At 37.8% G+C, this 27,208-nt stretch overlaps 1 non-coding gene and 1 pseudogene across 1 annotated transcript; one reads left to right on the forward strand and one right to left on the reverse strand.

The window, feature by feature from the left end:
- Nucleotides 1-23: 23 nt before the first annotated feature.
- On the reverse strand, nucleotides 24-27,208 carry LOC107647235 (arogenate dehydrogenase 1, chloroplastic-like; annotated as a pseudogene).
- On the forward strand, nucleotides 5,997-6,102 carry LOC148562565 (small nucleolar RNA R71). Its single transcript, XR_015887670.1, has one exon. It is a non-coding gene; the product is annotated as a small nucleolar RNA R71 (small nucleolar RNA).

A 27,208-nucleotide genomic window follows, 5' to 3' on the forward strand; every position in this document is an offset into this window, starting at 1 on the left:
GTTCAGGACAGTGGCTTCGAAGTTCAAACAGTGGCTACGCGATGGAGTGCAAGGAAGTTCATACTAATCAGCGTCGACTCCAGCATCAACCCTTCAAGAATCCTTCCAACTGTATGAGCAATGAATTGCAAACAAGCAACGTAACTGTCATGATCCTCGCAACTTATCTCCACCATCCTGCAACCTTGTATGGCAAACGCACTGAGGAACCTCTCACAGTGAGAAACACAGTACGCCTTGTCAAGGATATAAACCTTCTTGAAGATGAAGGGGAGGCCGGTCTATCCGTCAGGTGCAGAGTTGGGTCTAAACATCAGGTGAGTGTAGAGGACGTCGAAATCGGAAGGGAGGAGCTTCCTGGGTAATTCTTTGACGTAGAGGATGTAAACAAAGAGAGTGTTGTGCTTGAGGCGCTGAAGAGGGACCTTGAAGAGCACGCGCCCCGTGGTGCGGTATTTATAACCCACTAACTTACCGGCAAGTGCACCGGGTCGTACCAAGTAATACCTTACGTGAGTAAGGGTCGATCCCACGAGGATTGATGGACTAAGCAACAATAGTGTTTGATAGGCTTAGTTAGACAAACAAAAATTGGTGTTGAGATGCAATATAAAAGACATTAAACAATATCAAAAATATTGAAGAAAGACAAGTAAATACTTTGGAAAAAAATATGGAGAAGATAGTTAAGGTTTCAGAGTTATCTATTTTTCCGGATTAACTTTTCTTACTAACTAATTTAATTATGCAGGATTTAATTTATGGCAAACTGTATGTGACTAGACCCTAATTCCTTAGACCTTCCTAGTCTCCTCTAAAATTCATTAACTGCCAATTCCTTGGTCAATTAATTCCAATTAGAGGATGATAATCAATTTCTAGTTTATATGCCACAAAAACTCTAATTATCCAAGAGGTAAAAGGATTATATGTCACGTATCCTATTAAATTCAGATAATTAAAATTTAGGAGAAATAGTTTTCAAGTTGTTGTTCAGGTAAAGAGCTTTTCCAAGTTTTACAAGAACTCAAATAGAAAGAGGGTCATACTTCCGTTCCACCCAAATTCATAAAATAAAGAGCGAAAACAATTCTTAAATTATAAATCCACATATAAATTAAAATAGTAAAAGCAATAAAATTAATCCATAGAAATAGACAGAGCTCCTAACCTTAACAGTGGAGGTTTAGTTGCTCATGGAAAAGAGAAAATAAGGATTCAGGTAAAAATGTATAGAGTTCCAATCTGATGGCATTAGATCCCTTTTTATATCTAATCCTGATAAATTTAAAATCTAATATTTAAAATTAAACTTAAAATAATATCTTTTCCTAATTTAAGATTTGAATTTAAATTCGAATTAATTAAAATAATCAAGTCTTCAATGGATGGATGGGGACCACTTGATTTATCCATTCTGCAGCTTCTAATCTGTATTTTCTGGGCTGGAAACTGGGTTAAAACAGTCCAGAAATTGCCCCCAGCGTTTTTCTGCGTTTTCTGCATGTGGCGCATGTGACGCGTCCGCGTCGTCCATGCGTTCACGTCATTTGTGCATATTCCAGTCCACGCGTTTGCGTCAGGCACGTGATCGCGTCATTGTGATTTCCTCTATTCCGCGCGGTCGTGTGAGCCATGCGTCCGCGTCGGTATTCGCTGGTCATCTCCTTGGCTTCTTCTCTTTCTCTGCAGAAACTTCATCAAATCCATCCGAATGCTACCTAAAATAAATAAAATTGCACAAAACTCAAAATAGAATCCATAGTGGCTAAAATATAATTAATTCTTAATTAAATTCAACAATTTAGGTGCAAATTCACTAGGAAAATATAGGAAAGATGCTCACGCATCACAACACCAAACTTAAACTGTTGCTTGTCCTCAAGCAACCAAAACTAATATAAGCTTAGGATGTGAATTTGCATGAGAATGAGAGTTAGATTAAGCCCATGTCTTCTCTTATAGTGGGGTTTACAACTACAATCCTGAATAATTTTGGCATCTCACTTTATCATTTGAAGTTCAGAATGATTGGCATCCCTAGGAACTCAGAATTCAGATAGTGTTATTGATTCCCCTAGTTCAGTATGTTGATTCTTGGCCGTGACCCTAAGCATTTTGTTTTCCAATATTACCACCGGATACATAAATGCCACAGACACATAACTGGGTGAACCTTTTCAGATTGTGACTCAGCTTTGCTGGAGTCCCCAGTTAGAGGTGCCCAGAGTTCTTAAGCACACTCTTTTTGCTTTGGATCACGACTTTAACCGCTCAGTCTCAAGCTTTTCACTTGACACCTTCACTCCACAAGCACATGGTTAGGGACAGCTTGATTTAGCTGCTTAGGCCAGGATTTTATTCCTTTGGGCCCTCCTATCCATTAATGCTCAAAGCCTTGGATCCTTTTTTTATCCTTTGCCTTTTAGTTTAAAGGGTTATTGGCTTTTTCTCTGCTTTTTTTTTGCAAGCTTTGTGTTTTTCACTGCTTTTTCTTGCTTCAAGAATCAATTTTATGATTTTTCAGATTATCTATAACATTTCCCTTTTTCATCATTCTTTCAAGAGCCAACAATTTTAACATTCATAAACTTCACTATAAAAAATATGTACTGTTCAAGCATTCATTCAGAATCACAGAAAATACCACCACATCTAAGTAAGTGAGACTACTCTAAAAATTAAATTCAAACTCTCATGCCCTACATCTGTTCTTCTTTATTTTTGATTTCAAGTTTAGTGGGCAATACATGAGACATCTTTCAGAATTTAAGCATTTAACAGAAAAATTAAATTAGAACCTATGAATCTACTAATAAAGGATCATGCAATAAACAAAACAAAGTAGCAGGAAATCAGAACATACATAATAAAGTGGGAGGGAATAAAAAATGAAAGGAACTCAACCACCTGGGTTATCTTAGCGATCGTTTTATTCTTCAGGTTGTGCTCCTTTGTGAAGATGATTCGCCTCCCTTTGGTGCCATAAGAATAAACAGAAAACCCTTAAGCGAAGCGTCAACACCAAACTTAAAGGTTTGCTTGTCCTCAAGCAAATAAGAACTGAAAATAGAAGAGACAAATGTTAAAATGAAAGAAAAAATAAAAGGATAAGAGAATAAGAGAGAATTAGGATTGGGAGGAGAGAAAGAAAACTGGGTGGCGCAAGCGACGCGTTCGCGTCAATGATGCGATCGCGTACGTCGCGCATTCTTCATAATGACGCGTTAGCGTCAGGCACGCATCCGCGTGCCTTAGATTTTGTGCGATTCGCGCGAAGCCAGCTGCGCGCCCGCGTGACTTTCTGTTCGCATGGCTTGGGAGCCAAATTTTCCTACGACGTGTTTGCGTGACCAAATTTGTGCTTTTAGCACACTTCTTGCGTCAAGCCAGCACAACTCTCTGCCCAGACACCTTTTACGTCGATTCTTCATGTCACGCGTCCACGTCGATGACGCGGTCGCGTGAGGTGGCAAAATCATGAATGACGCGCATGCGTGGGGTACGCGTCCGCGTGGGCTTGGTTGTGCTAGAGACATCATTCTTGCGCCACTTTCGCGCAACTCTCTGTTTAAATTTATTTTTCACGCACACATGATTGACGCGTTCGCGTCAATGACGCTTGCGCGTCGTGTGTCTCTCTCTCTCTTTTTTTTTTGAAATATAGCTTGAGGTGTTCGGTTCTTGGAAGAACATAGCTGCATGATCAGAAAATTAGTAAGAACTCAATAAAAATAAAATAAAATAACTAAGAAAACTACTACTACTAAAAATAGCTAAGGATACGAAATTATCAGGTTGCCTCCCGACAAGCGCTTCTTTATCGTCACTAGCTTGACGGTCAGCTCCTCTAAGGAGGAGGATCATAGGGGCTCAGCTCTTCACCCCTTACTTTGAACTTCTTTCCTGTGTCTCCATAACGTAGCTCAATATGCTCCAGAGAGAGGATTCTGATTACTGTATAAACCCATGCTGGATTGCTGGTCAACACCACCTTCATTCCTGGGGAGAAACCTTCAGTGGGGATCTTTTTGTTTCTCCATCCTCTGGGTATTTTTTTCTTTTTGGGGAACTCCTCCTTGGTGGATGATGCAGTTCCAACACCAAACTTAGGTTTGATGTCAGGCGGAATTTTATCGGTTGTCACCACAGGAGGTTTGAGTTGCAAATTCTGCTTTGCATCATCAGGGGATTCTTGAAGGTTTGGATCAATAAGCTCAGCCTGCATGCACCTCTCTTCTTCACCTGTTGAATGTACATTTTTGAAGACATGAAAGACCAGTTGCTCATTATGCACTCTAAGCACTAATTCACCCACTTCTACATCAATCAGAGCCCTTCCAGTGGCTAGGAATGGTCTTCCTAGAATTATAGAGGCATTCTCATCCTCCCCTGTATCAAGAATTACAAAATCTGCTGGGAGGAAGAACTTACCCACTTTGACCAAGATATTCTCCACTAATCCGTATGCAGTCTTCATAGATTTGTCCACCATCTATAATGCTATCTTTGTGGGTTGTGCCTCTTGGATCTACAGCTTCTTCATCACAGACAAGGGCATTAAATTGATGCTTGCTCCCAGATCACATAATGCTTTCTCAAAGGTTGTACTCCCAATGGTGCATGGAATTTGAAAGCTCCCTGGATCTGGCATCTTCTTTAGTAAGTTATTCTGAATGATGGCAATGCATTCTTTAGTCAGGACCACTGTCTCATTTCCCTTTAAAGGCTTCTTCTTTGACAACAGATCCTTCATGAACTTGGCATAGAGAGGCATTTGTTCCAAAACCTCAGCAAAAGGAATATTGATTTGCAACTTTCTGAAGACTTCCAAGAACTTTGAAAACTGTTTGTCTTTGGTCTCCTTTTGAAGTCTCTGAGGATATGGCATTTTAGGCTTGTACTCAGGAGCCTTTGGCAATGTAGGATAAGTGTCAAGAGAATCTGGGAATGGGTTGTCTGCACGCTTTGGAGGGGTGTGCTCCACTTCTCCCTTCTTCTCCTCTGAAGCTTCCTTTTCAACTAGCTCTTCATTGGCCTTGGTCTCAGAGCCAGCTACTTTACCACTTCTCAATTGAATAGCCTTGCAATCTTCTCCTGGGTTCACCACTATATCCTCTTGAAATATACTTGCAGACCTCTCAAGTATTTGCTTGCTCAGTTGGCCCACTAGCACCTCTAAGTTTCTAATAGAGGCTCTGGTTTCTTGTATAACTTGTGCTTCCGTACTTGCCACTTGTTCACTTATTACGGTGATAGCCTTGCATTCCTCTCTTGGATTTAGAATTGTGTTACCAGGAAGGCTATTAGTGGTCCTCTGATCAATTTCATTAACCTTTGTGGCTAATTGACCCATTTGAATTTCCAGGTTCTTGATGGATGCTCTGGTTTCCTATCTAAAACCTGTCAATATTGCTTCCAAATCATTGTTCTGCTAGAAACTTCCCTGAGAACTATTGTTGAAGTTCTGAGGTCTCTGAGGTTGGTCCCTCCATCCAAAATTTGGGTGATTTCTCCATCCTTAGTTGTATGTCTTAGAATATGGATCATTGTTGGGATTCCTAGGGCCATTCCCCATGTAATTCACCTGTTCATAAGAAGGTTGAGCATAATCATGATTATCATTTTGAACAAAATTACCTGCCATGTCATAGGAGATTTCTTGGGGTAGATTTTGAGTGTTGATAGCTGAGACTTGCATGCCACCCATCTGTTGAGTAAGTAGATTTATCTGCTAAGACATAAGCTTGTTCTGAGCAAGAAGAGCATTAACGGCTTCCACTTCCAACACGCCTCTCTTCTGAGAGGTCTCAGAGTTCACAGGATTCCTGTTAGATGAGTACAGATATTGGTTGTTTGCAACCAATTCAATAAGCTCAATAGTCTCCTCTGGTGTCTTCTTCTTGTGCAATGAACCGCCTGCAGAAGTGTCTAGGCTCATTTTGGACATCTCACCCAAACCTTCATAAAAGATATCTAGTTGGGTCCATTTGGAGAACATGTTCGGAGGGCATTGCCTAGTCAGTAGCTTGTATCTCTCCCAAGCTTCATAAAGAGTTTCACCCTCCTTCTGTCTGAAAGTATGAACTTCCAACCTAAGCTTAGTCAGCTTCTTTGGTGGGAAAAATTTTGTGAGAAACTCAGTAACAACCTTGTCCCAAGTATTCAGACTCTCCTTTGGTTGGGAATCTAGGCATAACTTTGCTTTATCCCTCAGAGCAAACAGGAAGAGCATGAGTTTGTACACCTCTGGGTTCACTCCATTTGTCTTCACAGTATCACATATCTGCAGAAAATCAGAAATAAACTGATTTGGATCTTCATGAGGAAGTCCATGATACTGGCAGTTCTGTTGCACCAGGGTGACCAATTGTGGCTTCAACTCAAAGTTGTTTGTAGTTATAGGAGGCACCACAATACTTTTTCCATAAAGATCCGCAGTAGGGGCAGAATAAGAGCCAAGCACTCTCCTCTGTTGATCATCCCCATTCGAATTTACCACATTGGCATTAGCATTATTATTTGCCATAGTGAATTCTGCAGCCTTGCAAAGTCTTGCTTGTTGTAAACGTCGCCTGAAATTTCTTTCAGGTTCAGGATCAAAGTCTAAGAGATGTTCTTTGTCTCTACTCCTGTGCATACACAAGCAGAAAATAAGAAAAAAAAGGGACTCTCTACGTCAGAGTGCAGAGAAGTCCCTGTGAGGTAACCTGTGTAAAATAATAAAATAAAAATACTAAATAAATAACTAAAAAAAATTAAAAATTTAAAAGAAAAAATAAACAGAAAAATTAAAATAAAATTAACCGAGTGACACCAAACTTAATTTCAGAAAGTAAAAAAAAATATTAGTGCTATTATAAATATTTTTTTTAGAAAAAATAAATAATAAAGAAAAATAAAATAAGACTAATAAAATGTAAAAAGTAAAAAAAATTAATGGAAGAAACAGAAACAAAAATAAAATAAAAATAAAAATAAAACGGAACAATAAATCAGGAAAAAAATATAATAATAATAAAATAAAATAAAATAAAAATAAAAGATAAAAGGAAGTAAGAAAAAAAAATTTTCACGGGCAGGAAAAGGGAAACGAAAAAAAAAGGAAAATTAAAAAAAAATTTTTGAAAAATAATAAAATAATATTTAATTAAAATTAAAATTAAAAAGCCTAATCTAAACAATCAAACAACTAATAGTTGTTAATCACAGTCAATCCCCGGCAACGGCGCTAAAAACTTGGTGCGGTATTTATAACCCACTAACTTACCGGCAAGTGCACCGGGTCGTACCTAGTAATACCTTATGTGAGTAAGGGTCGATCCCACGAGGATTGATGGACTAAGCAACAATAGTGTTTGATAGGCTTAGTTAGACAAACAAAAATTGGTGTTGAGATGCAATATAAAAGACATTAAACAATATCAAAAATATTGAAGAAAGGCAAGTAAATACTTTGGAAAAAAATATGGAGAAGATAGTTAAGGTTTCAGAGTTATCTATTTTTCCGGATTAACTTTTCTTACTAACTAATTTAATTATGCAGGATTTAATTTATGGCAAACTGTATGTGACTAGACCCTAATTCCTTAGACCTTCCTAGTCTCCTCTAAAATTCATTAACTGCCAATTCCTTGGTCAATTAATTCCAATTAGAGGGTGATAATCAATTTCTAGTTTATATGCCACAAAAACTCTAATTATCCAAGAGGTAAAAGGATTATATGTCACGTATCCTATTAAATTCAGATAATTAAAATTTAGGAGAAATAATTTTCAAGCTGTTGTTCAGGTAAAGAGCTTTTCCAAGTTTTACAAGAACTCAAATAGAAAGAGGGTCATACTTCCGTTCCACCCAAATTCATAAAATAAAGAGCGAAAACAATTCTTAAATTATAAATCCACATATAAATTAAAATAGTAAAAGCAATAAAATTAATCCATAGAAATAGACAGAGCTCCTAACCTTAACAGTGGAGGTTTAGTTGCTCATGAAAAAGAGAAAATAAGGATTCAGGTAAAAATGTACAGAGTTCCAATCTGATGGCATTAGATCCCTTTTTATATCTAATCCTAATAAATTTAAAATCTAATATTTAAAATTAAACTTAAAATAATATCTTTTCCTAATTTAAGATTTGAATTTAAATTCGAATTAATTAAAATAATCAAGTCTTCAATGGATGGATGGGAACCACTTGATTTGTCCATTCTGCAGCTTCTAATCTGTATTTTCTGGGCTGAAAACTGGGTTAAAACAGTCCAAAAATCGCCCCCAGCATTTTTCTGCGTTTTTTGCATGTGGCGCATGTAACGCGTCCGCGTCGTCCACGCGTTCGCGTCATTTGTGCAGATTCCAGTCCACGCGTTTGCGTCAGGCACGCGATCGCGTCATTGCGATTTCCTCTATTTCGCGCGGTCGCGTGAGCCATGCGTCCGGTATTCGCTGGTCATCTCCTTGGCTTCTTCCCTTTCTCTGCAGAAACTTCATCAAATCCATCCGAATGCTACCTAAAATAAATAAAATTGCACAAAACTCAAAATAGCATCCATAGTGGCTAAAATATAATTAATTCTTAATTAAATTCAACAATTTAGGTACAAATTCACTAGGAAAATATAGGAAAGATGCTCACGCATCACCCCGTTTAGATTAGAAAGGAGCAGAGGAGTATCACTTCGGGATGCTCCTCACATTAGTCATCGGGGTTTTGGACGAACGATACGCCAAGCTTTATGGCTGTGGCGGAGTGGTCGGAGCAGGAGTGGGCAAGGACGGTGTGGCCCTGGCGGACTAATGTGGCGGCAAGGCCGAAGTTGCCGAAGTCGACAATTGCAATCTTGAGGCGCTTGGAGATAGTGAACTCCTTGCCGAGCTTGGACTTGTAGTCGAAGAGTTGAGCGGCGTCGATAGTGCACACGCATAGTGGTCTGTAGGTGGAGGAAGAGCAATAGGGATTCGAGTTGGACGGTAGTGAGAATGTGGACGGGAGGAGAGAGTGACAGTTGAGGATACGGTGGACAGTGTAATCTGGGGAGTGATTGAAAGAGGTTGAAGGGTTGAGGGTTGCAATGGAGAGCATGGTTGTTTCAGTGGCGGTTCTGAGTGGTTAGTCGTGGCCGAATTTCAGAAAATTGATCTAGACGAAGTCGTTTGGTTTGTGTTTAGGCTTAGGAGGTTGCGACAGAGTTCAAGGAGCTGGCGCCGGCAGGACAGTGGCTGCGTGATGAGGCAGGAGGTTGCGACGAAGTTCAGGACAGTGGCTTTGAAGTTCGAACAGTGGCTACGCGATGGAGGGCAAGGAAGTTCGTATTAATTGGCGTTGACTCCGGCATCAACCCTTCAAGAATCCTTCCACCGGTATGCGTAATGAACTACGAACCGGCAGCGTAATAGTCTTGATCCTCGCAACTCATTTCCACCATCCTGCAACCTTCTTTTGCAAACGCATTGAGGAACTTTGCACAGTAAGAAACACAGTGCTCCTCGTCGATGATACGAACCTTCTCAAAGACGAATGGGAGGTCGGTCCATCCTTCAAATGCCGACTCAAGTCCAAACATCGAGTGAGTGTAGAGGACATCGAAATCGAAAAGGAGGAGCTCAAGGAGGATCTGTTCTTCAGATTTCTTTGGCAACATAGACCTCTCTGGCAAAGCAAAGACCTGTTCTTCATTTTTAAATAGCTGCGTTTGGTAGATACTATGCAATCGACTAAAAGGCTGCTTCTTCAATGATTAAAAGCCAAATCTAATCTTTCTAGTTGCTCTTTGGCATTTAAATTATACAAGAATAAATCATGTTACAGATCAAAACTATCCCCCTCGATATTTTCCGCTAAACTCAACAAAGTTTCATAACCCTTTGTGTTGATTGGTGTTGTCTCTAACCCTAGTTTTTCTAAAAATCTTCCTGTTGTGTGTGTAACAAACTGGGATCCAGCTACATGCCAATCATGTTTTGCACAAGACATTTCAACCATCTGTAGTCCTTCACTAGCAAAAATGTCAAGAAACCCATAACATCGCAATATTCTTGATTCTTCGTTCCTAATTCTAACTTTTTCATAAACAAGAGGAAGTTTTTTGCAGCCATTCTTTCCACTCTGCAGCCCAAACATGGGATGTGTGCAGAGAACATCAAAATCAGGAAGCAAGTGTTGAAGGAAGAGGTTTCTAGGGAACTCTTTGACGGATAATACATCAGCAAACAATGTACTTCTCTTCAACCTTTGGAAAGGTAATGATTTAAGAACTTTAACTGTCGAAAGGATGGAAGTGCAGAGTAAGATCACTTTTGGATATATGCTGCTCAAAAATATCATCTGTGTCACTAAAATACAAAACCCCAACTCCCAGCCACATTAGAGTAGTCTGATCTAGAATACGCCAAGACCCCATGAGCTTGACTAACTATAGTTTTCGCAAGGAACTGACCAAAGTTTCCAAAACCAACTATTGCAATCTTGAGCTTTGTGTTATCATCAGACGGACTAGAATTGTTTGAAGTGAAACCACTTAGCAGAGCAACATCATTGGATCTGCATTATTAGTATCATTGCTCATTAATCATTATTATGTACTAACCTTTTTTCCATCACAAGAACAAAATCTTCCGAATTCAAAATGATTAAGTTGCATGCTCTCAATATCAACAAACACAAACACTCTCTAAAACATTAATCACAAATATTCACACAATGTAGCAAAAAGTCCTGAGACTTTTTTTCAAGTATCAAATATCAAATACCTAGAATGCAACAATGTATATCCATTATGAGCTCACCAAAGCAGTGCATGGTTGTTACTTCTATCTAGCTGCTGCAACCTTTTACCGTTCTCCATCAACTGATTCCTGACCACGTGATGCATCCGTGCAATGAGCTGTTTCTTGAGATCCCCAAACGCCAAATCAAACTTCTCCAGCACCTCCAAAGAATTCTTATTAAACATGAACAAACCATAATACAAATCAAAGCTATCCTCAACAGTGTTCTCTACTAATCCCAACAAACTTTGGTACCCTTTCATATTAATCGGCATCGACTCCAGCATCAACCCTTCAAGAATCCTTCCAACAGTATAAGTAATGAACTGTAAACCGGCGGCGTAACGGTTGTGATCCTCACCACTCATATCCACCATCCTACAATATTCTCTGGCAAACCCATTGAGGAACTTCTAACCGCGAGAAACACGGTGCTCCTCGTCAAGGATGCGAACCTTCTCGAAGACGAATGAGAGGCCGGTCCATTCGTTAGGTGCAGACTCAGGTCCGAACATCGGGTGATCAAATGTAGTGCCATCATTCAGAATAACTTGCCAAGGAAGATGCCGGATCCAGGGAGCTTTCAAATTCCATGCACCATTGAAAGCACAATCTTTGAGAAAGCGTTATGTGATCTGGGAGCAAGCATCAATTTAATGCCCTTGTCTGTGATGAAGAAGCTGCAAATCCAAGAGACACAACCCACAAGGATAGCATTACAGATGGCAGACAAATCTATAAAGCCTGCATATGGATTAATGGAGAATGTATTGGTCAAAGTGGGTAAGTTCTTCCTCCCAGTAGATTTTGTGATTCTTGACCGGGAGAGGATGAGAATGCCTCTATAATCCTAAGAAGACCATTCCTAGCCACTGGGAGAGCTCTAATTGATGTGGAAGAAGGTGAATTAGTACTTAGAGTGCACAATGAGCAACTGGTCTTTCATGTCTTCAAAGATATACATTCAGCAGGTGAAGAAGAGAGGTGCATACAGACTGAACTTATTGATCCAAACCTTCAAAAATCCACCTGGTGATGCACCACAAAATCTGCAGCTCAAACCTCCCTTGGTGACAATCAACAAACTTATCCCTGACATCAAACCTAAGTTTGGTGTTGGGAATGCATCATCCACCAAGGAGGAGATTTCCAAAAAGAAGAAAGTACCCAGGGGATGGAGAAACAAAAAGATCCCCACTGAAGATTTCTCCCCAGGAATGAAAGTGGTGTTGACTAGCAATCCAGTGTAGATTTATACAGTAAATAGAATCCTCTCTCTGGAGCATATTGAGCTACTTTATGGAGACACAGGAAAAAAGTTCAAAGTAAGGGGTGAAGAGCTGAGCCCCTATGATCCTCCTCCTTAGAGGAGCTGACCGTCAAGCTAGTGACGGTAAAGAAGTGCTTGTCGGGAGGCAACCCGATGATTTCGTATCTTTAGTTATTTTTCCGTTACGTTGATTATATTACTTGTTTGATTTTTATTGAGTTTCTACTATTTTTCGTTGTTTTACTTGTGTTTTGATCATGCAGAAATTTTAAAATAAGAACCGGACACTTAGAAAAATTTCTGAACACTCTAGAGGAGGTTGATTCTGCCAGTTCCACGCTGAACTTAGGATTTTCCAAGTTCAGCGTGGCATGTGCGTGTAATTTGGAAGGAAGTCTCTGCCAGTTCTACGCTGAACTTGGGATTTTTCAAGTTCAGCGTAGTTAGAAGCGTGCAAAGAGGGAGTTTTTACTGCAAAGTCCACGCTGAACTTGGAAAGACGTCATTAATGTGAATCAGGGCCAGACTCCACGCTGAACTTGGAATTTCCTAAGTTCAGCGTGGATGCATGCGTACCAAGTGAGAGTTGCCACTGCCATTCCCACGTTGAACTTGGCCTTTTTCAAATTCAGCGTGGGAATATCCAAAAAAAAAAAAAAAGAGAGCGTTGGCGCTGAACGTGGTATCCACCAAGCTCAGCGTGAAGCATGCATTCCACACACAAAGCAGGTGACGCTGAACTTACCTTTCTTCTGGTTCAGCGCCAATCCACATATCTCAACCAAATCTCCAATTCAATTACCACATCCTTCCCAAATATCATTCAGAGATTCCCCTCCTTTTCACACCTAACAACTACCCATGCCCCACCAACCCCTGAACCCCCTATCTACGTATATATACATTATCCCCCTTCCCCCCTTTTATTTATATATATATATAAATAAATCAATAAATAAATAATTCTCTATATCTAAATAAAATTAAAAAAATCACAAACTATAAAATAAAATAAAAATATCTATATATGTTTTAATTATTTTAATCTTTCTTGTCCTTTTATTATTCTATTTTCTTATACTAATATTTGTTTTTACTCCTCCGTCTGTCTTTTTATGTCCCTCTCTGTTTTCAGTTCTTCTTTGCTTGAGGACAAGCAAACTTTTAAGTTTGGTGTTGTCGCTTCGCTTGTGGATTTTTTGTTTATTTTAATGACATCAAAAGGAGGCGAATCATTTCCACGGAGGAGTACAGCCATAAGAATGAGATGGCCACTAGGATAACTGAGGTGGTTAAGTTCCTTTCATTCTATATTTCCTCCTGTTCGTATTATGTTATATTCCTGTATTCTGCTATTTTTGTTACTGCATGATCAATTGTTATTTCAATTCCTAGGTTTTAGTTTAATTTACTGTCTATTTTATTATTTGATTTCTTTTTATGCTGAAAAAGAGTGTCTCATGTATTGCTCACTGAGCTTGAAAATCAAAAGAAAAGAAAGAAATGATATAATGCATGAAAAGAGTGAATTTATATTTAAGATTAACCTTATTTACTTAAATGTGGTGGTACTATTTGCCTGAATGAATGACATAAATAGTGCATATTTGAATTTGAATCAAGGGATGTTAATGTATGAGGAAGAGGGATTTAGAGAATTATTATGACTTCTCTGAAATAAACAAAAAATTTAATCCTTGAAGCAAAAGAGACAGCAAAATAAGCATAAAAGCAAGGTGCAAGGCTCTGAGTATCAATGACTAGGGGGTCTGAAATAATCAAAAGCTCAAAGAGTTATTTTCCTAGTCATATGCTTGTGATATTCTTGTTTCAAGTAACCTTTGAGAAAGAGTATTTAGAGTGGCAACCAATTGCATTCAACAGAATATGCCAAAGGCTTTGAGCAACACTGTCTGGGAGTAACTGAAAGAAAAATAAAAATTTAAAAATAGTTCCCCAGTCAAGTGCTTGTGGTGTTTCTGTGTCAAGTAAAGCTTGAGACAAAACATTTAAAGTCACGGCTAGGCTCAAGGTGCAAAGCACCAAAGAAAAGAGAATTAAAGTAAATTTTGTTGTGTTCAATGATTAAACTGGAGTATAAAGATCAAAGAATTCATAATATGATCCGGATTCTAATTCCGAATGACACTGACATTCCTCTGATTCAAAGGAGAGTGAGATGCCAAAACTGTTCAGAGTTACAATGAATAAATCCCATTTTAAGAATAGACTTGAGCATGACTAAACTCTCACTTCTCATGAAAATTCAGGTCTTAATCATGCACGTATTTTGGTTGCTTGAGGACAAGCAACAATTCAAGTTTGGTGTTGTGATGCGTGAGCATCTTATCTATCTTTTCCTTGTGAATTTGCACTTGAATTGCTAAGTTAAATTAAAATTTAAATATCTTTTAGCTACTATGGATGCTACTTTGAGTTGCGCACAATTCTATTTATTTCAGGTAGCATCCAGAGGGATTTGACGGAGTTTTGTAGCAGAAAAGGGAGAAAGCGAATGATGCTGTCAATCCTGACCTCCTTGCACTCAAACTGGAATAACTTGAGCTACAGAGGTCTAATTGACGTGATTCTAGTGACATTAGAAAGTTAACTTTCAGAACTTTCCAACGATATATAATAGTTCACATTTCTTCTCCAGCAACCTCTGCATCCTCCATGTTGAACTTGGTTCCTGCCAAGTTCAGCATGGATTGGAGAACTTCCAAGGAAGAACTTGCTGCCTTCTCAACGCTGAACTTGGGAGGATTCAAAGGAACACGCTGAAGCACTTGCTGCCTTTTCCACATTGAACTTGGAAAAAGCCAAGTTCAGCGTGGAGCTTAATGAATCCAATGGTCCCCACACTCTTCAAGCCCTGCACGGATCAATCAAATTAATTTTGATTCAACTTTTATTTTATTTACAATTAGGAAAAGATATTATTTTAGTTTTAGAAAATATATTTTACATTAATTAGAATTAGATGTAAAAGGAAAAAGAATCAGTTCTTCGGCCTCTCTTCTCTTCTACCTCATTCTGCAATTTACAATTTACCAGAATCCTAGTTTTTCTCTCTGAACCATGAGCAACTAAACCCCCCACTGATAAGGTTAGGAGCTCTGTCTATTGGATGGATTGATACTATTATTTTTTCTATTTTAATTCATGTACTGATTTATAATTCATGAATTATTTTTGTTCTTTATTTTATGAATTTGGGTGGAACGGAAGTATGACCCTTGTTCTAATTGAGTTCTTGTATAACTTGGAAAAGCTCTTTACTTGAACAACAGTTTGAAAATATATTCTCCTAAATTTCTAATTATCTGGACTTAACGGGATACGTGACATATAATCCTTTTATATTTTTGTAATTAGAGTTTCTGTGGCATATAAACTAGAATTGAACTTCACCCTCTAATTGGAATTAAGTGACCAAGGAATTGGCGGTTGATGAAAGTTAGAGTAGATTAAGAAGGTATAAGGAATTAGGGCATAGTCATATATAGTTTGCCATGAATTGAATCTTGCATGATTAAATTAGTTAGTAAAAAAAGTCAATCCGAAAAATAGATATCTCTGAAGCCTTAACTGTTTCTCCATATATCATTCCCAACTTGTTTACTGTTTGCTTTCTGATTTCCTGAATTTACTGTTTAATGCAATTGAACTCTCAAACACCACTTTCTGTTTGTCTAACTAAGCCAATCAATTAACCATTGTTGCTTGATCCATCAATCTTCGTGGGATCGACCCTCATTCACTTGAGGTACTACTTGGTACGACCCGGTGCACTTGCCAGTTAGTTTGTGGTTATAAATTTCGCACCAAGTGACGAGGGTGAAGACTGAAGAATTCTTTGGCTACTGCGCGTTAGGGACTTAGGGTTCGTGGGTTCCCATCTGAGCCTATATCATAATAATCTAAATATTTTAATTAAAGACAAGAAAAAAATTTTACTTGGGAGCAATAGATGATAATAATTTTTCAAATAATAATAAAAATTTAATTTTTATATAGTTGTATAAATAAATATGTTCCAAGAATTTGGTTACATGGTGTGATCCTTTTATGAGAGCCATGGTGTACGAAATTGTGATCTCTGGTAATGGCTCCAAAAACTTGGTGCTCTAATCTCAATTCATAATTTGTCACAACTTCAATACAACTAACCAGCAAGTGCACTGGGTCGTCTAAGTAATAAACCTTACGTGAGTAAGGGTCAATCCCACGGAGATTGTTGGTATGAAGCAAGCTATGGTCACCTTGTAAATCTCAGTCAGGCGGATAATAATTGATTATGGAGTTTTCGAAAATAATACTAATTAAATAGAAACTAAGGATAGAAATACTTATGTAAATCATTGGTGAGAATTTCAGATAAGCGTATGGAGATGCTTTTGTCCCTCTGAACCTCTGCTTTCCCGCTGTCTTCATCCAATCAGTCTTACTCCTTTCCATGGCAAGCTTTATGCAAGGGCATCACCATTGTCAGTGGCTACAATCCCCTCCTCTTGTGAAAATGGTCCAAATGCTCTGTCACGGCACGGCTAATCATCTGAGGTTCCCGATCATACTGGAATAGGATTTACTATCCTTTTGCGTCTGTCACTACGCCCAGCACTCGCGAGTTTGAAGTACGTCACAGCCATCCCTTCTCGGATCCTACTCGGAATATCACAGACAAGGTTTAGACTTTTTGGACCTCAGGAATGGCCATCCATGGGTTCTAACTTATACCATGAAGATCCTGATTAAGAGATCCAAGAGGTATTCATTCTAGCTTGTTCGCATGTAGAACGGAAGTGTTTGTCAGGCACGCGTTCATAAGGGAGAATGATGATGAGCGTCACATAATCATCACATTCATCATGTTCTTGGGTGCGAATGGATATCTTAGAAGCGGAATAAGTTGAATTGAATAGAAAGACAGTAGTACTTTGCATTAATCTTTGAGGAACAGCAGAGCTCCACACCTTAATCTATGGAGTGTAGAAACTTTACCGTTGAAAATACATAAGTGAAAGGTTCAGGCATGGCCGAGAAGCCAGCCCTCAAACGTGATCTAAGATAGCATATAACTAATCAAAGATATCTAATACAATAGTAAAAGGTCCTATTTATAATAAACTAGCTACTAGGGTTTACAGAAGTAAGTAATTGATGCATAAATCCACTTCCGGGGCCCACTTGGTGTGTGCTTGGGCTGAGCTTAAAGTCTACACGTGGAGAGGTCATTCTTGGAGTTGAACGCCAGCTTTTGTGCCATTTTGGGCGTTGAACTCCATTTTGCAACTTGTTTCTGGCGCTGGGCGCCAGAATTGGGCAGAGAGCTGGCGTTGAACGCCAGTTTGCGTCATCTAAACTCGGGCAAAGTATGGACTATTATATATTGCTGGAAAGCCCTGGATGTCTACTTTCCAACGCAATTGGAAGCGCACCATTTTGAGTTTTGTAGCTCCAGAAAATCCATTTTGAGTGCGGGGAGGTCAGAATCCAACAGCATCAGCAGTCCTTCTTCAACCTCTGAATCTGATTTTTGCTCAAGTCCCTCAATTTCAGCCAAAAAATACCTGAAATCACAGAAAAATACACAAACTCATAGTAAAGTCCAGAAATGTGAATTTAACATAAAAACTAATGAAAACATCCCTAAAAGTAACTAGATCCTACTAAAAACATACTAAAAACAATGCCAAAAAGCGTATAAATTATCCGCTCATCAAGCCACAAGCAAGGTCCTTGGTGGCAACCTCATGTTCAGTTTTCCATTTCCAACCCACAATACATGGTTTGTGTATTATGCTACTCACTCCTACGAAATTAAATAATTTCTATTACTTATTATTTTTCTAAAAATGGAGAAATTCATGCTCAGAGCATATAGCTCAACCTGCTTCTTTCCACTTCCACACACACCAAACTCAATCAGTAGAACCTCTCATCATCTTCTGTGCTTCCAATTCTATCCCTCACTTTCAAGCCCAACTCTCAGGCTCAGGTCAGGCTCAAGCCTAGGCCCAGATTAGTAGTAGCATCATCATCATCATCCACATCTAAGTCCAAAGTTTTCAATGGCCTTCGAGTTGACAACAGTGGACGACGGCAACATGAACAAGAAGCTCCTCCTGTTTTGGCTTCCGACGATGTCTCCAAAATCGTTGGAATTTGGCCACCTTGAAAGAATATTCTGAGGATTTCTTGATTTCTTTGATTTAAACTTTAAAAAGTTTATTACACAAGATATATAATATAGGAAACATTTCAAGTGCACCGGGGAGTACCGGTGTACCAATTGTTTTAACCATTAATTTCAATTAATATATATTATATATATTTTTTATAATTCAGATCAACGGTTAAAACAACTAGAACACCGGTACTCCCGGTACACTTGAAATGTTTCCTATAATATAATGCTTTTTCTTGCTAGGTTAAATTAGCCAAAGACATAAATCTTATTAAAGAAGGACAAACGTATATTAACATAATTATGTTGTTATTTGGTACGATCTTGTTTGGAGACAAGTTTGAGGTAGCTGTGCACTGGAAGTTTCTGCCATTGCTTCGTGATTTTGGTAGTATCAGACAGTATAGTTGGGGATCGGCATGCCTAGCGCACCTATACAAGGTGTTATGCAGGGCTTCTCGTTTTTATTGCAAGAAAATCGACGGTCCACTAACTCTTTTGCTAGCTTGGGCTTGGCTCCGTCTACCACATCTTGTGCTATTTCCTAGAGAACCCCACAATTTTTTGCTACAAACAGGTAACAATATCGACTTACATCGTAAATTCATATTTAGAATCCAATTGCATTAATAAATTATATTAGGTGGCGTAACTGGGAGCGTGGAGACAGACGCTATAGATATCTTAGTCTTGCAAACGTTAGGAAGTCATTTGATGATCTTCAGGAAGGTCAGGTTTGTTTTTATTAAAGGAGTATTTGTTTTTATTTTAGTGTACTTATTATTTGGCTTGTAATCATTTGTTTCTTTTATTGTGTGCAGTTTGTGTGGGATGAAGTGCAGTTTGTGTGCAGGCCTATGGTGTTGATCGCATTGAGCCAGACTTAATTACTGTAGAAGTCTACATTGACTCAGTTGTGTGGAGCGCTACGGTGCCATTGGTATCATTTGAATGCATTGAGTGGCATGCAACTGATTGGTTTAGGCGATAGTTTGGTTTCATTTAGGGAGTTCCTCATCAGGAACGGAGTCTGGATAAGACACACGGGGAAGTCCTGACTAGTCCTAAGAATCTTGACTGGGCCACAATCACGACTCATTCATTTTGGGTGATACAGTGGACAAACAAGTATAATCACATTCTTACTGAGATTCCCGTGCCTCCATAGCATCCCTTAGAGATTTACATGCATTGGTACCATACAAAATATGGCAACCACATGAACTTATCGGATCTTGTGGTGCAAGAGAATGATGAGGCTAAATCCAGTTAGGGATGATGACAACCAAGAGCAGGAGAATGATGAGCCACAGTCACTGCCACTCCAATCTCAACCTCTAGAAGAACAACCATAGTCCTCGATTCCATATGTACCTCAAACACAATTTACCCCGTCATACCCATTACATCAGCCGTATTGGAGTACTCAAAACACAGGAGAAGGAGCTTTATTTATCCAGTTACTTGGGTTCATGGCTGTAGATCCAAGCTGATCACAATCTAGCCATCAGCCTGATATGATGATGGGTAGGTATTCCTTGGATGCGAGGCATCCATGCTGCATTTCCTTGAGTACTTCTGGAGGGGTAGTATCTGGAGACTCTAGTAGGAGTGACGGTGATCGAGGAATTCTTAACAGCCAAAACCCACGGCGTGTTTCAATGGGTCTAATTGAAGAAAATACTAAGACAATTGAGCAAGAGACTGATGACTATCTAGTAGATGAACTAGATGACAAGGAGGACAGATATGAGGATATGGATGATGATCAAGAATCCGACGACGATGATTCTGATCATGGTGATGATGCAGGTCCAGGTACAGGTTTTCTTTTTCGTTGTTTAATTACTTATATTAGATTCATAATTAGAGGTTCTGTTGATTTCTACTATTAGATTCATGTTTAGAGGTGCTGTTGATTGATTATGTTAGATTCATGTTTGGAGGTGCTGTTGATTACTATTATTAGATTCATGTTTGGATGGTCTGTTTAATTAAATTATGTACAGGTGAGGCACGAACTTCAGATGAGACAGGCAAAGGCTACAATCTTAGGGTTGATCCGCCACGTCGTAGCACTAATCGATGCACCCCATCCTTGTTCAAGAAGGCCACCAAGAAACGCAGGAGTTATGTGAAAGATGTAAAGTGGTCTATGAGAAAGTAGTAGTTGTGTACTTAACAAGTTACGTGTATCACTTAACTTTTTCATGTATCATTTAAGTTTTGTTTGAATCATTACTATGTTTGTGATAGAATACTTGATAAAGTCGCAAATGTCATAGAGTTATTTTACAAAATGCAATGTTTCAAATATCATAGAGTGTTTCGATAAAACATAAAGTCACAAATGTCATAGAGTAAGCAGGATAAAGATTCATTGAATACTTGGATAAAATGCAAAATACATAACTTTACTGAGCATTATTGTCGGCACTTGAACCTCCTGATTGACGGCATCTACTATGGCTGTGGGCCTCGGCCCCACATTGCCTACACCGCCTAGGACCACATAACATTTGTGTGTCCATCTTGTTCAAGAAACGCGTCATCCTTGGACGACCTTTGGTAACTTGTCTCAGGAACAAATTTGGTACGAATCGAGACCCGTTGTAAGCAGGCCATGTAGTATGATTCCCTAGTGGCTTAAACCTAGCTCGGTATACCCGTCCAACTTGGTCCCTCTTATAAACATCATGAACATACACTTGCCAATCTAGTCGTTGATTTGCACAACATACAAACACATGTCGACATGGAATTCGGTCCACCTGGAACTCACCACATTCACATCGTTGTCGACGGCGTACTCCATTCCACTTGGCATCTCACGCACTTTAAAGACCTCATTCTGCCTGTCGAATCAATTAACCTGGATGTTTCTTGATGCAAGTTGATTTGCATGCAATTTGGAGGTCACAAGCTCAGAAAAAACATGTCCAGCATTAATCCGATTCTCCGCCTCGACTCTTTTTTGGGTGAACAACTTATTAATCCTATAGAATGTTGCTTTGACAAGTGCAGTGATAGAGAGATTGCTTGCACTCTTCAAGACTGAGTTGATGCATTCCACTAGGTTTGTGGTCATGTGACCCCATCAGTAACCACAGTCGAATGTCAATGCATACTGTCTGCGGAGAATTCGGTTTAACCAGTTAGTGTAAGTCTCGCCTCGTTCTCGTAAATGCTAATTCGTACTTGCCAACAGTCCTCGAATATCCTACGCAATAAGAGAAAAAAAGAAAAAAATAGATGGAAAACATTGTTTAAAGGTAACTCTGTTAATAATGAACTTTGAATTACTCAATGTTACCTATATTGACGACAAGTTTTTGCAGGTACAGTGCCTTGAACTTTCTCAGAAAATTCGACTCTATATGCCTGATGCAAAATATTTGGAAAGCTCTAGGAGGCGACCAAGCTCCATTACTACGGGGCACAGCTGCATTGATGGATTCGTGTCGGTCAGAGATCAGTCCCACACCATCCCGAGTCCCCACATGTTGTCGCATGTTACTAAGAAAAAAGTGTCGCGCATCAGAAGTCTCTTCCTCCACAATAGCAAATGCAATTGGGATGATATTATTATTACCATCTTGTGACACAGCAACCAATAGACAACCCTTATACTTTTCATACAAGTGAGTCTTATCCACCTAGACAACTGGTTTATAATGTTTGAATTCTCTAATGTAGGGGTAATAACTCTAGAAGACTTGATGCAATACTTGGATATCAGTTACCAAGTCATCGCCTTGATATGCAAGCATAGTCTCGAAATGGGCGACTGCTGATGACTCCTTATGACACATGGCCACAAACCATATGGGCAAAGCTTCATACGATGCTTTCCAACCTCCAAATATTTTTTCCACTAACTTTTGGTTAGCCAACCATGCTTTTCGATAGCTGCCAGTGTAATTGAACTTCGATTGCACTTCCGCAATAACTGATTTCACCTTTCTAGAGGGGTCAGCCTCAACCAACAGCTTTATTACTTCTGCAATTGTGCTCGAATCCAGTTTTGAATAATCCTAAGAAATGGTGGCTCTGGTACAAGTGTGATTACCAATATACCTCCTTATAACCCAACAATACTTTCTGCTGATCATGCTATACTTTCTGCTGATCATGCTAACCTTGATCAACCAATCACAACCTGACCCATACTGTGTACACTTGGAATAAAATGTCAATGGCACCGACTTCATTATTAATATAAATTAACTTTACATCATGTTATTATCTCAATTTTAACAAAATAAAAACATAAATACATAAACACATAAATAAATACTAATTAATATTTAACTAAATCAATAACTAACTAAAAAGATTATTATCTTAAATTTAACTAAATAAACACATAAACAAATGCTAATTAAGTATATTTTCACATATCACGTAACAATTTGGTCCGTCGATCAATATAAATTATTACAAAATTCTAATCCTTCGTATAAATATAGACAATTACGTACCTGCATTCATATATTCTGGAAACTCCGAAGCATGCATGGCTTTGAAATCCAAAGCTCGCATGAAAGATGGCTCCTCAAACAGATGTTCGTTTGCGAGTGCATTTGCCACGTCTGTCATATTTGGATCTAAACTGCCGTCACCTTGATCTTCGTCTCTGTCTAGACCAACAACTTTGTAATTGCTTTCAAACTCTTCTTCACTGTCACTATTGTAATCTTTCCGTTCAATATTTCGGTCGGCTTTAGATTGTTCGAACTCAATATACAACTCAATGAACGATATCTGAGTGCGACTTTCAATGTACATTGAAAACATCTCTTATATACTCGCTTCATTAGTTACAAATTTCGTTTGAAATTGAACGAATCCACCAAATACCGGTATAGGATATCTGTATAAAATACATGATATTTTTCTTGACACTGCAGAACCTATATTCTCACAAATCACACATTTTAGTACTTCGAATGAGATTGTGAATGGAATAATAATATCTAACGGATTTTTACAAAAAAATTTTACTCCTTCATATGTTTGTAACAAAATCTAATTGAAATAATATAATTTTAGTAGGACTCTATCATCCATTTTTCTCACTCATATGAATATAAACTTCACTATCAAATTTTTTTACTTCATACGAAATAACACATATAATAATCAAATCGAACGGTCCGATTTGATTTTCTCGAAATAAAAAATAAATCTATATGGAAATCGGACGGTCCGATTACCTTCGCCAAAATTCAAAATTTTCCTCCCATACAAATCGGATCGTCCGATTAGTGGGCTTAATTTTTTTTACAAAGAAATCGCATGGTCCGATTTTTTCATCCTTTGTTTCAAGAAAAGCTGTCCCACATCCATGTCTAACACATGCATTTTCCATAATAACTCACAACACACACATGCTTCTCATATCCAAAAAAATGAGCCATACAATTGAATTTGTTTCTGAATGGCGGAATTAAATTGAATTTTAAGGAGATTAAAAAATAAATTCATTTCAATGGACTTTTCACATAATCTATTTTTCTTGATATAATACTGTAAACTGAATATAAAACTCACTGCTACTTTTTACTTTCACATCAGTACTATCTTTTCATGCTAAGGCTAGTCCATCAACTAATCCTCTACATTCTATACAATACACATAATCATAGCCACATTCCTTTAACTTTCTCACCACAAATGAGGTTTGGTTTTTCGTTTCGCAAGGAAAAATCATATCAGGAGAGTGAGATTTTCTAATCTCTTGTATCATGTGAATTATCAAGAATTTTTCTAAACTCCGACCGTTCCACATGAGCATTTTTATGGCTTGTGGGGTGTCTTTTGTACATAATCACCTTCTTCCAAAAAATCAAAAGAAGGTAAAATAATGCACAACTACAGTACCACGCAAGATTCTTAGTTTAATAATTTTTTTTTTTTGATAAATAATCATATTATTATTTCAGCGGTCAAATGTTAATTATATTATAACTATCTTAAATCTTGCCAAAAAATATTGATACAAGTCTAATTGTTAAATTTTACATTATTTTAGAATTTTTTTAAAAAACAGATTAATTTAAGACCCTTCTAACCATTCCACCTTGATCTATCCGAGAGATTTGGATAGCAATAATGTACGTATACATAAACTGCTATAGGGTGCCAAGGATTAAGCTACCCAATGTTTCTTCATAAACCGCTATACATAACAGCATTTTATGTATGATTGCGTTCTTTCAGAAACCGCTACACCTTCTAAGTAATTCGTTCTATCCTGTAGCAGATTACGTTGAAGTTAGAAACAGTTACACCTACAACGATTTATATAGAATAAAAAAATTACAAATATGTCTATTATTTCAGAAAGTTATAATATGATAAATTTAAAGTCCAATTATTTTATTTCAATAATTTGTCCTATTTTTTATGTAAAAGGTAAAAGCCATAATTTTAATTTTTGTTGTAATTTGTTGGATTGCTACCATCTTCAGAACATGTGTGATTGGAATTGTATGTATTGGATTTTAATTATGTTTTATGTTTTTCGGTCATGGTAAATATCTATTTTTTTTACTTTTTTTTTATTTGAGTTACTTCTCTTTTTCTATTAAAGAGTTCTTTATTTTGCTCTTATTTTTTATTTTATTTTTTGTTTTAATTTATAATTTTTTTTTAGTTTTGTCTTTTAAAATTCAACTAAATTATTTGTTACTAATGATTATAAGTAGGGGTGGCAAAATGGTTTGAACCCGTCGGGCCGACCCGCTAAACCCGCTAAAAATGCGGGTCGGATTAGGATTTAGAGCCCGCCAAATTAAAAAAATCCGCCAAATTCACACCGCCAAATTGGCAAGTTTTGGCGGGGAAGGCCGGGCTAGAGAGTTTTTTTTAATTAAATAAAAGAGTGATTACTATTATAAAATTAATAATTATAGAATTTTCAAACACTTTTGTTTTGTTTTTATTCTTCTTTTACTTTTTAACATTATTTATTTTATTTTACAGTTTCGTATATTTGCTCAAATTATGTGATTTATTTTTTAAAATAAAGATGGTTCTATTGACAAATATTATTTTGAACAATTTTATTAAAGTTTAAAATAAAAAAAAGAGTTAGTAAAAAAATTTATATTATAATTTGACTATTTTTTATCTGTATTTAATTTTTTAATTATTATTTTTTGGTTAATTTTAATAAATTTTATTTAAAAAAAAAGAGTCAAGTGGGCTAGCTCGCCGACCCGCCAATCCGCCATAAAATGAGGCGGGTAACCCATCTTAGTTGGCAGGGCGGGCGGCGGAACGGGGCGGATTAGGACGGGCCGACCTGCTTTTCCACTCCTAATTATAAGAGGGAAGAAACAGAGCTAGATTATTTTTTTATCATTTTAAAATTACCAAAAAGTGTGTATTTTAATCATTAAAATTAAATTTAAATTTTAACATTTTAATTTTTATTAAATAACATTAATCTTAAAAAGAGATTTTGGTGTTTCCAAAATTAATCTTAAACATGATATTTTAATAATTTAAACAACATTAATTCTAAAAGAGTAATTTTGTTCCTTAAGTCCCACAAGTTTGATCCTGTAAAATCTGACCTATTTTTTTATTGAGCGAAAGGTACAAAATAAATCAGATTAATTTTTCTATCAAAAGTAATGTGTGAAATCTTCGATTTTTTCTTTCCCCTTTCTCTATCCCTATCTCGTAGGTATAGCGTTTGATTCAATGGAGAACCTTTTCTTCTGTATCTGTATGAATCGATATTATTACATTAATTAACCTTTAAATGAATATTTTAGAATTTTAAAATAAATATTTAAAAGGGATATTTTATCTTTTTTAATTCCAAATATTAATTCTTAATCTTTTAAAAATCAAACAACTCGAATCCTAAAAAAATATTTTAATCTTTTTGAAATTAATTAAAAAATTACTTGTTAATTAGAATAGCTAATAAACCACTGTTTGCTTAGTCCGTTAATCTTTGTGGGATCGACAATCACTCACAGTGAGTTATTACTTGGTACAACCCGGTGCACTTGTCGGTAAGTTGTGGTTTGTAAAATTCTGCAACCACGGAACAGTGGCTACACAACGGAGTTCAGGACAGTGGCTTCGAAGTTCGAACGGTGGTTGTGCGATCGAGGAGAAAGAAGTTTGTAATAATCAACATCGACTCCAACATCAACCCTTCAAGAATCCTGCCAACAGTATGAGTAATGAACTGCGAATCGGCGGCATAATGGTCGTGATCCTCGCAACTCATCTCCACCATCTTGTAACCTTCTCTGAAAAATGCATTGAGGAACTTCTCACAACGAGAAACACAGTGCTCCTCGTAGAGGATACAAACCTTCTCGAAGATGAAGGGGAGGCTGGTCCATCCGTCAAGTGCGGACTGTGGTTCGAACATCGGATGAGTGCAGAGGACATCGAAATCAGAGGAGAGGAGCTCAAGGTGGAGCTTCTTGGGGAATTCTTTGACAGAGAGGACGTCAACGAAGAGAGTGTTGTGCTTAAAGCACTAGAGAGGGAGCGTGATGAGCACGCGCTCGGTTTAGATTATGGAGAACTAGAGGAGGATCACTTCGAGATGCTCTTCGCTTAGGTCATGGGGGTTTTGGATATACACCAAGATTTCTAGCTCTGACGGAGTGGTCAGAGTGGGAGTGGACAAGGACGGTGTGGCCCTGGCAGACTAATGTGGTTGCAAAGAACTGGCCGAAGTTGTCGAAGCCGAAAATTGTGATCTTGAGGTGCTGGGAGATAGTGAATTCCTTGGCGAGCTTTGACTTGTAGTCAAAGAGCTAAGTGGCTTCAATGGCGCGCATGCAGAGTTTTTTTAAGTGGAGGAAGAGCAATAGCGATTCAATTTGGATGGTAGTGAGAATGTGAATAAGAGGAGAGAGTCACGGTTGAGGATACGGTGGACAGTGTAATCTGGGGAGTGATTGAATGGGGTTGAAGGGTTGAAGGTGTCAATGCAGAGCAT

Source organism: Arachis ipaensis, chromosome B6 (assembly GCF_059453495.1).
Source record: "Arachis ipaensis isolate K30076 ecotype BB chromosome B6, ASM5945349v1, whole genome shotgun sequence".
NCBI classification, from domain to species: domain Eukaryota; kingdom Viridiplantae; phylum Streptophyta; class Magnoliopsida; order Fabales; family Fabaceae; genus Arachis; species Arachis ipaensis.